Genomic DNA, 13804 nt, shown 5'->3' with positions numbered 1-13804 from the left:
CTATCATAATTAAAATTGATGGGTATGACTTATGCATGGTAATAGGTCTTCAGAGAAAGGTTAAGAATTAAAATTATGATAAATTTTNTCAGAACAATTTGGTAATTTGAATAGTAGAGACATTGTGTTTAAATGATACAAACACAATCAATAAAAATAAATATTTCTTACTGCATGGAGAATAAAGTCAAATAGCTCATTTGATATTGTAAACACTAAGTCTTTTTTAAATTTTCAGGGATTTTTTAATGGACTTCATCAAAGATGATCTGGGTAACTGAGGTAGTTACTCTTTTGGCTGCATTCAAATGCCCTCTTGGGAAACCTTAGATTTTACATAAATTACAAAATCAAATGACATTTCCTCTGCAATAAAAATGATATTTTAACCCACATCCAATCTCTGCTTTTACTAAAATGACATTCTTTATTCTACTATTCCATATTAGCTGTTTATTATAGTAATTATCTTTTTAAATTTATAATATAAGAACTACTATTTACAAAACACTCAACCCATAGTTTCTCTGGTTCTCAGAACAGTTCTGTAATTTGCAGATGAGAAAACGGAGACTAAGGCAGGTTAATTAGACTGGTTAGTATCGGGATACAAACTCATGACTGTCTGCCATTAAATCATACTCTTTCCACTCTGCCATGTTGTTTTGGTGACATCAAGATATAACTTTTATCTGCCTATATTACCTGGTTGAGGTATATTTCCTAAAAATTAGGTTGTGTATACATCAAGACAAGAAATACCTGATCAGTAAAAGAGAATGCATACATGCATATAAAATGGATAACCAGGTATGTATTTAACATCATGTACAGAAATGAGCAGTGAACCAGGATAATTAAAATTTAATCCAAAATGAATGTATACTAGTAGGATACATAATAGGAAAATCTGTATACCTGCAATGAATAGGTTTAAATGACTAGAATTCAATTGAAGCAAGCATGGCTTTACCTTTACTTCACTTTTCAGAATTTAATCTGTTTCTTTCAGAAAGAATTTACCAAGAACCTAAGTACTGATAATGGCTTCCAACTCTACCTGTGTCATATTAAAAAAAAAAACCAGTCTGGTAACTAAATACTTAGGTGGTAAATACAATGGTATGGTTGTTATATAAAGTATTATATTTCCTCATTTATGGTACAGTGAGTAATCCTGAATTGGCTAGGTAAAATGTCTTTTGAGATTAGAAAAAGAAGTGATGGGTTTCTGAACTATGAGTTTATATCAGAATGGAAAATGTAAAGAAAATTAAAATTTTAAAAGAGGATTAGTGCCAGTTCTTCATTTGTGTGTTTTATCATTCATTGAATAATTATAACTATTAAGGGTTGTACATTAAAAGAAGTCAAAGGAATATAGCAGTGAATAAAGCAGGTATAGAGATTATATCAATTAATTTTTGCTCCTTTACCAACCACCAAAAAATTGAGTTGCTTAATAGTTCAGCTACATTTCTCCCTAAATCTTTACATTTTCACTTTGGATGGTTGAATCCAATTTAATTAAATAAGCACTTTCAACTATTCATTTCAATTCAACACTGCTTTTCGTCTTTAGATTTCATTCCTATGGTTACATTTATTTTTATCTTAGAAAATATTGTGTTATTAATGTAAATTTCCATGGGTTTCAATTATTAAGTGATAGTTTTCATGGTTGCTAAGAAACTGAAAGATTAATTGGGAAGGTTTATGTGCACTGAACACCACCCAGAAAATAGAATGTCCAAGTTTGGCAACAATGTAAAAATATATAGTTATAATTAAAAATGATTAATATTATATAATATTAAAAATTTTTATATATATTATGTATAATTACAATTATATATTAAAATTACTTCAAAATATATACTTAGAATCCAACAAATATCTAATGATATGAGTTTGAGTTGAGAAATAGTTTTTTATGGGAAATTAACATACATAATCACTAAAACAGTTACCATTTTATATCTAGTTCTTATTTTTTAAAAATATGTAAAATCAGACAAGAGGGAAGATTGACACTTTCCCCAAAAAAACAAATACTGAGGTATATTTTGTGCAATGATTCCAATTGACGTCTGTGAAATAGTCCATCTGAAGGATCCCAAACTACCGGACAGGGCATGTACTTGGGAGACAAGTGACCTACATTTTATTATTGCTACTGTTTACAGGGCAATGCATGGCAGACAACCTATTTATTTGTTTTAACTTTATTTTTTACTTTAGGCTAACAAATAATTCTTTTATTCTGTATTAATTTGTTCTGAAGGAATATAACAAAAGTAATTATAAAACAATTGTCAGTGCAAAAAAATTTATAATTAACATATTATTACTTTTGAATTGTGACTTGAAATCAGATACTTCAAAAGCCATTATTGTGAGTATACAACTTAAAAGTTCATTTTCACTAAGACTTTTAAAAATTAAATTAAAAACTATTTTACATTTTAAGAGACGTTTTATAGAGGCTAAACAATTAAACTTAATTGTCCAGAAATAATGATTTTATTATTTTATGCAAAAATATTATGCTAATAGCTTCCTATTTTACTTTCTTAACCCTTAATGATAAAAAGAACAAATGTAGTCAAGAACCATATGACTTCACTCATATGTGGGATATAAAATGGAAAGCAAAAAAGGAACAAGACAGAAAAACCAAGAAACAAGAACTCATAGACACAACAACAGTTTAGGGTTACTAGAGGGTAAGAGGGGAGGTGGGTGGTAGATGAGGGTAAAGGGGGTCAACTATATGGTGATGGAAGGAGAAGTGACTCTGGGTGGTGAATGCACAATGTTATGTATAGATGATATATTATATAAATGTACACTTGAAACCAATGTCACCCCAATAAATTTAATAAAAAAGAACAAATGCAAAGAATTTAAGGTCATAAATGAGAGTACCTCTTGATCCTCACATCCGAAAAATTAATATTCATACATAATTATTTTGCCTTTCATGTTTATATTCACATACACAATGGGAGTGAGGGGGGCTTTTTGAAGATATATAGAGAGCTGATGTCCACACCACGACTACCATCATGGCACCTTGCACTCAGCGACCCAACTTGAATGGCTCTTCTCCCAAACACATGTTTAAAAATATTTTGGATGCCAAGCTCAACTAGGACAATTTGATGGTGGGAATGATTATTGAGCTCCTACCTCTAGGTAGGGCTTAATAAGTATGTAAACTCTGGAAAATTGTGTTTATGTAACATTATTATGACCTGCAGACTGAGATTACATAATTGGATAATGAAAATTTACTTATTTTTTTTNCTCATCATGTCTATATCTAGACTTTGCCTTATGATTTTGGGGGCTGTCTAAGATCATCTCAAACAATTATGATAGAACAAAGTTTTGTAATTGATGGACTTAGAGGCAATAAGATAATATTAGCAAGTATAAAGCAAAATACATTCTCAGTCAGAGTTTGGAGAAAAACAAAAGTGAATGTGAAAGTACTGGGTGAGATTCACACAAGTTCTGACATTCTATTGGGGCACTTCTTCAGTAAGCGAGATGCTACACAGTTGACCTGGGGAAATATATTCAAAAAAGTCACAAAAATGGAGGTAAGAGGACTGCCCTTTCTTTACTAGAGTGACTAGTCAAGAAACGAGCAACAAGTAACATTTGCAAAATAATGGTGAGAGAGTAGATAACATATCACATTTCTTCAATTCCAGAGAAAATACTGAAGGTTTTGTTTTGGTTTTTTGTTTTGTTTTGTTTTGTTTTTAGTTGAGGGTAGCCCAGAATCCCATGTGGGAGTTGAACTGGCACCCTTGTTGTTAGGAGCACGTGCTCTCACCAGCTGAGCCATCCTGCCACCTATTGGCAGCTCAGTGGCAGCTCAACTAGGGTGCAGCTCACCAGCCCATGTGGGAATCGAACTGACGACCCTACTGATTAGAGCTTGCACTCTTAACCAACCGAGCCACTCGGCCGGCCCCTGTTTTGTTTTGTTTTGTTTTTTGTTTTGTTTTGTTTTCATGATAAAATAGATACTGGAGATAACAGATAGTGGACTCACCAAAGTCCAACAATTGGAAGATATGAACTACACAAAAACAGGCAAAAAATATCTAGGATTATGTGTACCTTGCTGTGAAATACAATGGAAATTAAGTTGGATAAAGTATGAATGGAAGCCACAATGAAACAGGACTACTAACATCTGTGACAGGTAAGTTAGTAGGAGTCACCACTAGTAAAATTAATGAGGTTGAGAACGAAAGAAAGACATGAGTATATAGTGAGAAAAACTATTTCAGGATTGAAAATATAAGATATAGGAGATTTCTAATAAACACATTTTAATGTTAGTTGCCTAAAGTTCAGTGAAGATTATCATAANAACAGCCTTACTGTTTTTCACACTAACAGCACCATTTTACATTCCCACCATCAATGCACAAGGGTTCAAATTTCTCCACATCCTAGTCAGCACTTGTTATTTTCTTTTTTTTTATAATAACCATCATAGTGGGTATGAAGTAGTGTCTTATAATGGTTTTATTTGCATTCCCTTAATAATTAGTGATATTGGACATCTTTTCATGCATGCGCTTATTGAATATGTGTATACCATCTGAGGAAAAATGTCTACTCAAATCTTTTGTCTATTTTTAAATTGGTTATTTGGTTTATTTGTTGTTGAGTTATAGTTCTTTACTTATTCTGGATATTAATCCCTTATCAGATATTCAATTTACAAGCATCTTCTCCCACTCCATGATTTGCCTTTTTACTGTGTTGATAGTTTTTTTCATGCACAAAGGTTATCTATTTTAATAAGGTCCAAATTTTTTCTTTTGTTGTCTGTGTTATTTTTTAATAGTTTATTTTTATTTTTTATTATTAGTTTCAGGTGTACAAAACAACACAATGATTAGGAATTTACATACCTCACAAAGTCATAACCCGAAGTCTACTACCCATTTGGAGCTGTGCATAGCTGTCATAATACCATTCACTACCTTCCCTATGCTGTACTTTACACCCTTTAAATGAATACACACAAGTGTGTGTGTGTGTGTGTGTTTGTGTGTGTGTATATAATTATAGTTGACATTCAATATTATTTTGTATTAGTTTCAGGTGTACCATGCAGTGGTTAGGCATTTATATAATTTATGAGGTGATCCCCCCCCTGATAAGTCTAATACCTCTCTGACACCACACATAGTTTTTACATTATTGACAATATTCCCCATATTACTGTATCTCACATCCCTGTGGATTTTCTGTGACTACCCATTTGTACTTCCTAATTCCTTTACCTTCTCACCCATCCCTGAACCCCTCTCCCATCTAGCAACCCTCAGTTTACTCTCTGTATCTATGAATCTATTTCGGTTTGCTAATATTTTGTTGAGGATTTTTGGATCTATATTCATTAGAGAAATTGGCCCATAGTATTCTTTTTTTGAAACGTCTTTATCTGGTTTTGGAATCAAGGTAATCATGGCCTCATAAAATGAGTTTGGGAGCCTTCCCTCCTCTTGGATTTTTTGGAATAGTTTGAGGAGAATAGGTGAAAATTATTTTTTGAATGTATGGTAAAATTCACCTGTGAAGCCATCTCGTCTAGGACTTTGTTTCTTAGGAGCTTGTTGATTACTGACTCAGTTTCATTAGTAGTAATCGGTCTGTTCAGAATTTCTGTTTCTTCTTGTTTCAGCCTTGGAAAATTGTATGCTTCTAGGAATCTTACCATTTCTTCCAGATTGCCCATTTGTTGGCATATAGCTGCTCATAGCATTTTCTTAAAACTGTATTTCTGTGGTGTCCACTGTCACTTCTCCTCTTTCATTTCTGATTTTATTTATTTGAGTCCTCTCTTGGTTTTTTTTGATGAGTGTGGTAAAGTTTTTCAATTTTATTTATCTTTAAAAAAATCAGCTCTTGCTGATTGATCTTTTGAATTTTTTTTAGCCTCTTTTTCATTTATTTTCACTCTGATATTTATTATTTCCTCCTTTGTACTCACTTTGGGCTTTGTTTGCTTTTCTTTTTCCATTTCCCTTAGGTGTAAAGTTAGACTGTTTATTCGAGATATTTCTTGCTTCTTTAGGCAGGCCTGGGTTGCTATGAATTTTTCTCTTAGGACTGCTTTTGCTGTGTCCTATTGATTTGGGGTTGTTGTGTTTTCATTTTCATTTGTTTCAAAGAACCTTTTGATTTCCTTCTTGATCTCATTTTTGACCCACTTGCTATTTAATGGCATGCTATTTAGCCTCCATGTGTTTGTGTGTTTTCAGTTTTTTCCTTGTAACTGATTTCTAGTTTCATACCACTGTGGTCAGATAAGAGGCTTGCTATGATTTCAATCTTCTTAAATTTATTGAGACTTGTTTTGTGGTCTAACATGTGATCTGTATTAGAAAATGTTCCATGTGTACTTGTAAAGAATGTATATTCTGTTGCTTTGATATAAAATGTTCTAAAAATATCAATCAAATCCATCTGGTCTAGTCTGTCATTTAAGACCACTGTCTATGTGTTGATTTCTGTCTGGAAGATCTGTCCATTGGTGTCAGTGGGTATAAAAGTCCTCTACTATGATTGTGTTACTGTTGATCTCTGCCTTTTTGTCAGTCAATATTTGTTTTATATATTTAAGTACTCATAATTTTTGTGAATAAATGTTTACTAGCGTTATGTCCTCTTGTTGAATTGATCTCTTTATTATTAAGTAATGTTCTTCTTTGTCCCTTATTATAGTCTTTATTTTAAAGTCTGTTTTGCCTGATGTAAGTATTGCTACTCCAGCTTTTCTCTCATTTCCATTTATGTGAAATAATGCTTTTCATTCCCTTTACTTTCAATCTATGTGTCTTTCAATCTGAGGTGGGTCTTTTGTGGACATATGTATGGGTCTTATTTTCTTATCTATTCAGCTATCCTATGTCTTTTAGTTGGAGCATTTAATCCATTTATATTTAAAGTGGTTATTGATAGGTACATAGTTATTGCCATGTTGTTATTCATATTTTTAATATTTGTTTGTTTGTTTTTGCCTTTCTTCTGCCTAAAGAAAACCTTTTAACATTTCTTGTCATACTGGCTTGGTGGTACTAAATTACTTTAGCTTCTTTTTTGTCTGGGAAGCTGTTTATCTTGCCTTCAAATTTAAATGACAGCCTTGCTGGGTATAGTAGTCTTGGCTGTAGGCCCTTGTTTTTCAGTACTTTGAATATTTCCTGCCACTTTCTTCTGGCCAGCAAAGTTTCTGTTGAGAAATTAGCTGATAGTCTTATGGGAGCTCCCTTGTAAGTAACTAGTTGCTTTCTCTTGCTGTATTTAGAATTCTCTCTTTGTCAGGGGCAGCTGGTTAGCTCATTGGTTGGAGCTCAGTGCTCATAACACCAAGGCTTCCAGTTCGATCCCCACATGGGCCACTGAGTTGCACCCTCCACAACTAGGTTGCAACAACTACTTGATTGGAGCTGATGGGTCCTGGAAAAACACTCTGTTCCCCAATAAAATTAATTAAAAAAAATATATATATATATATATATATATTATTATATTATTATTTTAGCTGAGCCATCCTGCCACCTTTTGGCAGCTCAGCGGCAGCTCAGCTCAGGCTGGGCACATCGAACCGCTGTTGCTCAGAGCTCAAACTCTTGAGCGAGCTTTTAACCAACTGAGCCACTTGGCCGGCCCTTTAAAAATATTTTTAAAAATTGAAAAAATAATTTCTCTTTGTCTTTAACCTTTGCCATTTTAATTATGATGTATCTTGGTGTGGACCTCTTTGGATTCATCTTGTTTGTGACTCTCTGTGCTTCCTGGGCTTGTATGTGTATTTTCTTTGCTAGGGTAAAGAAGTTTTCAGTCATTATTTTTTCAAATAGGTTCTTGATTCTTTGTTCCCTCTCTTCTCCTTCTGGTACTCCTATAGTGTGATGTTGTTATGCTTGATGTTTTTCCACAGGTCCCTTAAAGTATCTTTATTTTTTAAAATTAAAATTCTTTTTCCTTTTTGTTGTCCCATTTGGCTACTTTCTATTACCTTGTCTTATAAATCACTGATTTGATCTCCTGCTTCATCTAATCTGCTGCTGATTCCTTCTAGTGTATTCTTCATTTCAGTTATTGTATTCTTTATTTTTGACTGGTTCTTTTCTATGGTTGTTACTATCTCTTGAAATTCTCCTAACTTCCTTCAGCATTCTTATAACCATTGTTTGAAACTCTGTCTCTGGTAGGTTGATTGTCTCCATTTCATTTAGCTTTATTTCTGGATGTTTCTCCTGTTGTTTTATTTGGGACATGTTTCTTTGTTTCCTCTTTCTGGCTGCATCTTTGTGTTTGCTTCTATTTATTATGTATGTCTCCTTGCTTCTAAGTATTCTCTTATGTCTCTCAGTCTTTGCTGGGTGGCCTTATGTAGTATATGTCCTGTGTGGTTCAATGGTGCAGTCTCCCTGATCTTCTATGTGTGTGTTTCAGGAGTGTCCATTGAGTGTGTTGTGTGTCTTCTCCTGTTGTAGTGAGCCTTGGTTGCTTTTGGCACATCAGTGGGTGAGACTGCCTCCCAGGCTGACTGGCTGTGAGGATTGGCTACATCCACAGCATATGACCTGTGTGTGGAAACTGATCCCTCAGAGAGGGGTTTGCCCCCATAGGTCTTTGTACCTATTCAGGCCATACCTAGTTAGCTTGTGGAGCTAACTAGGTGGTGCACTGGTGTGGTCTGAAGCTGGCCTATGATTCTTTTGTTTATGGTGTCCCTTGGGAGGTGATCCTGAAAGGTCAGTTTCAGCCTTGCCTGTGACTGGCACATGGCTACCTGGTTGGCACTGCAAAGCTATATTTGGTTGGCTGCTGCCTGTGCTGGACATGGAGGCATGTGAAGGTGGCCTTGCTGTTAACTAAGCTCAGCTGCCACCAGTATTGAGCCTGGGGTAACTTAGCAAAAGGCCTAGGGCCTTCTAGGTCTGTTGCCAACTGCCAGTTGCCCACAAGGCTCAGCCATTGAAAGAGCCGCTTTAGGTGTACAGGCTAGGCTGGTTGGTCCAGTGTTAAGACTGCTTCAGCTGATTCAGCACGACCTAGGTTGGGTGGAGTTCAAGGGAGTCACGATATGTGACCAGCAGTTTTTACAACATTAATACAGGTTCAGTTCTTGTTCCAGTGCCTGGCCTGTGACCACTTAGCAAAATGCCCTGAGAATGCTGCAGCCAGCCACAGTTTGCCTCAGGCTGACAGATTCCCAAGAGCCTCCCAAGAGAGGCTGTGTCACAGGTCGTGGTTCACTGTCCACAACCAAAAGTTCCACTGCAGGCAGTCTGCTGCTCTAAAAGTCTTCTGCAGCTTGTGGGTAAAGCCAACTTCTCAGGGTCTGAAAGTGACCCTGGAAATGTAGCTCTAGGTGGGTTGGGCAGGGGTCCAGCGATCTATGGGCTGTGAGTGGTGGTTTTTACAAAGTTAATGCAGCTTTGGTTCTTGCACCAGTGCTAGACCTGGAACCACTTCGCAAAAACATGCTGAGAACACCACTTCTAGCCACCACTCACCTTAGGCCCACAGGTCCCTGAGAGCTGCCCAAGAGGCTGCAGCACAGGTTGTGGCTCACTGCTCACCACCAAAAGTTCCCCAGGCTGCTGCAGGCTTTCGCTGCTCAGTAGCCAAGTATACCCCCAGCAATGAAATACTAGCTGTGTGTAATGGGAACCAGGGCATTGCCAAGGTGGTGCACACAAGTGAATATTATCAGGATATTGCATTCTCAGGTTTGGCCTTTTTGGGAAGGATTCAATATAGAAAAAATTGTGCCCTCCTGTAAGCTACATGTGTGACAGGCTTCACACAAAGATAATGGTTGCTGCCCCTCCAGCCCTCACCCTGAAGACACACACCTCAGCCTTTCTCTGTATGTCTCTGGTACCTCTCAAGTTGACACCCCTCCACAGAAACCCAGGTGAGTGTTGGCAAGTGAGTGAGTCTATATGCAGGCCTTTTAAGAGGGCGTCTGGATTTCTACCTGCCTTGTGTCTCACCGGGACAGGCAGACAGAGTCCTCACTGATTTTCACTGCCAGATGTTCTGGGAATTCCTCTTCCCAGCACAGGACCCCTGGGCTGTATTGTCCAGTGTGGGTCTGAGGTCCCTTCCTCTTTTGGGGGGACCACCACCATCGAAGTGTCCCTCCCTGTGTTCAACCAGTATCTGTGGGTTGGGTTTAGCCCATTTTGCACTTCTGCTCTTCCTACCAGTCCCCATGTAGCCTCTTCTTTAGATCCTTAGTTATAGGGTTTCTATTCAGCTAGTCTCCAGTGAGTCCTAAAATTGATTGTTCCATAATTTATTTGTAGTTTTGGTGTGATCCTGGGTTGCAGGAGGCATAGCATTTACCTAATCCACCATCTTGACCCTCTCTTATATTGGCGATTTTAACTAACCTGGTGCCATACTGTGTAACTCACACTTACTTCTGATATTAAACATCACATTTCCCACTTATCGTATATGCCCTTTGTTACTTTTTATTCTCTCTTTTTTGGCCTATCAATGGATAAAGCAAGTTTAGTGTCTATATCTAAAATTGCATTTCTTGTCATAATTGCCTTCACTGTTGATTTCTTAATATTTATATACTCACAGGTATCTTAAGAGAGTGTGTGTGTGTATGTCTATATTTTCATATCTACTATCATCTATCTATCTATCTATCTATCTATCTATCTATCATCTATCTAATCAAGATATAGATATTTTAAAAACCAGAGAACGGTATCACAAGAAAAGTAAACTACAGTACAATATCTCTTATAAATTATACACAAAATTTCTCAACAAAATTCTAGGAAACTTAATCTGGACATATATTTAAAAAGTATTATACACCACACCTAATGGGATTTATCACAGGAATAAAAATTTGTTTTAACATGTGAAAATCAATCAATGTAATTAAGGACAAAAACCACATAATCCACATTTTAGACCTCTTCTTTTCTGTGCTTTTGGTGTCATATTCAAGAAATCATTGCCAAATACAATGTCACGAAGCTTTCCTTTTGTATTTTCTTCTAAAAGTTTTATAGTTTTAGCTCTTAAGTTTAGGTCTTTAAATATTAGTAACATTTTTAATAATTAATTTCTCATTATTTAATAATCTTTGAAATATATTATAGTGCTTCTTGCCATTAAATTTAATTGAGTCTATTGTCAGTTATGATATGATAGCCTTCTTTAAGTTGTATTTGCCTGATAAATATTTTCTTCTTTATTAATTTTAACTTGTCTATCTCACAATGTTTTACATATTCCTTTTATAAGAAAAAATAAAATTATCTGGGACTTATTTCATATTATCAGTTTGGATTTTTTTATACACAACCTGTTAAATTCCTCTTATTTTTAGGAAAAGGTTTTTTCTTGTATTGGCTTGAAATAATACATTGTATTGCTACTTTAAATACTTAGTTTAAATCTACATGCATCAATTATCCAATAATATTATCAAAAATATTTATTGAGCTCCTAGTATTGTACAATAGTAAATAAAGCAAATACAAATCTTAGTAAAAAACAGACAATTTTTAGAAAAAATCATTTAGAGTGATAGGTGTGAAGGAGACAAAAGTAGGGCAAAATATAATAATAGGAGGTATAGTTGGTTTGTGTGTGTTTGACATTGGTTCAGGGCTGTAGCAGTGCAGGGTGTAAGAAATGAGTGGATTCTGGATATACTCTGATAATAAAGCAGGGAGAAGGCCAATATATTTATTGAGTGCAATTGTAGGAAAAATAAAAGTAAATGATGTTTATAAGAATTATGGTCTAAACAACTATAAAAATAAAATTAGTATTAACTGGCATAGAAAAGAATGCTAAGTTTCAGATTTCAAATAAACACTGAAATAGCCCAGCCAAGTAAGCATATGTCTATATGTTTCTAAGATTTAGGAGAGAAATCCAAGCTAGAAATACATATTTTTAGAAACATCAGAATATACACAATTATTAATAGTCATCATTCTTGATAATACTACCAAGGAAATTAGTATAGAGAGGAAAGCATACAGATTCAAAATTTGAATACTGGGGTCCTGCACTATTTAGATGTTGGAGAGGTGAAGGGGCACATGAAAAGAAAACTAAATATATATGGCAGGTAGAATGAAAACTAAATGAGTATAGAATCTTAGTAGATGGTAAAGAAGGTATTTTAAAAAGGAGAGAGTGATCAACTTTGTCAAGTGCTACCAATTCATAAAGATGTGGACTGAGACTCGTATATTTGATTAAGCAAAATGGAGGTCATTGTTGAGTTTGATGAGAGAAGTTTCAGAAAATGGTGAAGTTGAATGCATAACTTTAATGAATATAAAAAATACTGAGGAGGTGGCAATTGGAGAAAATCAGTGTAGACAATTATCTTGACCAATTGAATTGATAAACTTTAAAGGTTATCAATGTATCTAGTCTCTTCCAAAACCATATAAAAACCTTAGAGTCTGTTAAACATGTAACCAATAACTCCTTCAATCTTCTATGTTCCACTTTCTCAATTATTTAATTAGTCCAATAATATTATTGATTTTTTACCTAGTAGGTAATTATATTTAATATTATATTTACTTTATTTACCTTCATGTTGCTTTTTACTTTGCATTCTATCTTTTAGAGTTCAATTGCCTATTTACTTAAACACATTTTTAAAATAATTTTCAGGACACACATAAATACAAAATCTGTCATTTTTGTTTTAAAAATGACTATTTTATCTTCAACTTTAATAAAAATTAACTTGTAGAAATCTTAGCTGACAATTGTTTTTCTTGGTTACTTGAAAACGTTATTTCATTTACTTCTTTCATTTACTCTTTCTGTTTTGAAGTCAGCTATCATTCTAGTTGCCTATATTAATTTCTATTTACCTTAGGAGTTCTACAGATTTATTACCATATTTAGGTATAGACTTCTTGGGATGAGGTGCATTTTGCAATCTGAGGATTCTTACATTTCTAATCCTGGAAAATTATTACTCATTATCCTTTAAAATATTGCCTCTTTTCAGTATACTCTCCTCTTCTGAAATTGCTATTCAGGCGATGCTGACTTTGGTATTGTCTTCTATATATATAAACATTTATAATGTTTCCATTTTTTGTTTCAAGTTTTTAACCTTTTTTTCTATTTTATTTGGATCTCTTTTCAAATTTATTATTTTTTCAGGGTATCTTATTTTTTTATTCTGGCTTCTCTTCCACTTTTTATTTCTTTTTTTTCTCTATATTTATGTTATGATATCTCTATTTCTTAAAAAATAGTTTAAGTTGCTTTTAAAAAAAACTCAAAATTATAGTTACTCATATAATATAGAACTGTATTTCTTTCTCACCTAATAGGTCAGGCAGGGAATGTAGGCAGCTCTCTCCACAAGACTGTCAGGGACATAGGTTTTTTTATTATTCTGCCATTGACGGAATTTTATTATTGTTATCATGTCTGGCAGGGTTAATGCTGGCTCATCAGCATCATGTTTTTGCTCTGGCTTATGGAAAGAGACAAGAAGGTGCTGGGGAATAAGTAAATTATTTTCAAGGAAGTGATATGGAAGATGCAGAAAACATAACCCATTGGAAACCTTAGTCACATGGCCAGCAGCTACGTTCCCAACTAAAACTTATTTTGTGTGTGTGTGTGTGTGTGTGTGTGTGTGTGTGTGTGACTTTCATTAGCAAAAAGTGGGGAGAAAGATTGGGGAGAGATGTGATTGGCAGAGCCATAGTCTGTACAGATGTTA

Source organism: Hipposideros armiger, unplaced genomic scaffold (assembly GCF_001890085.2).
Source record: "Hipposideros armiger isolate ML-2016 unplaced genomic scaffold, ASM189008v1 scaffold_589, whole genome shotgun sequence".
Taxonomy (NCBI): Eukaryota; Metazoa; Chordata; class Mammalia; order Chiroptera; family Hipposideridae; genus Hipposideros; species Hipposideros armiger.
This window is presented reverse-complemented; position numbering follows the sequence as displayed.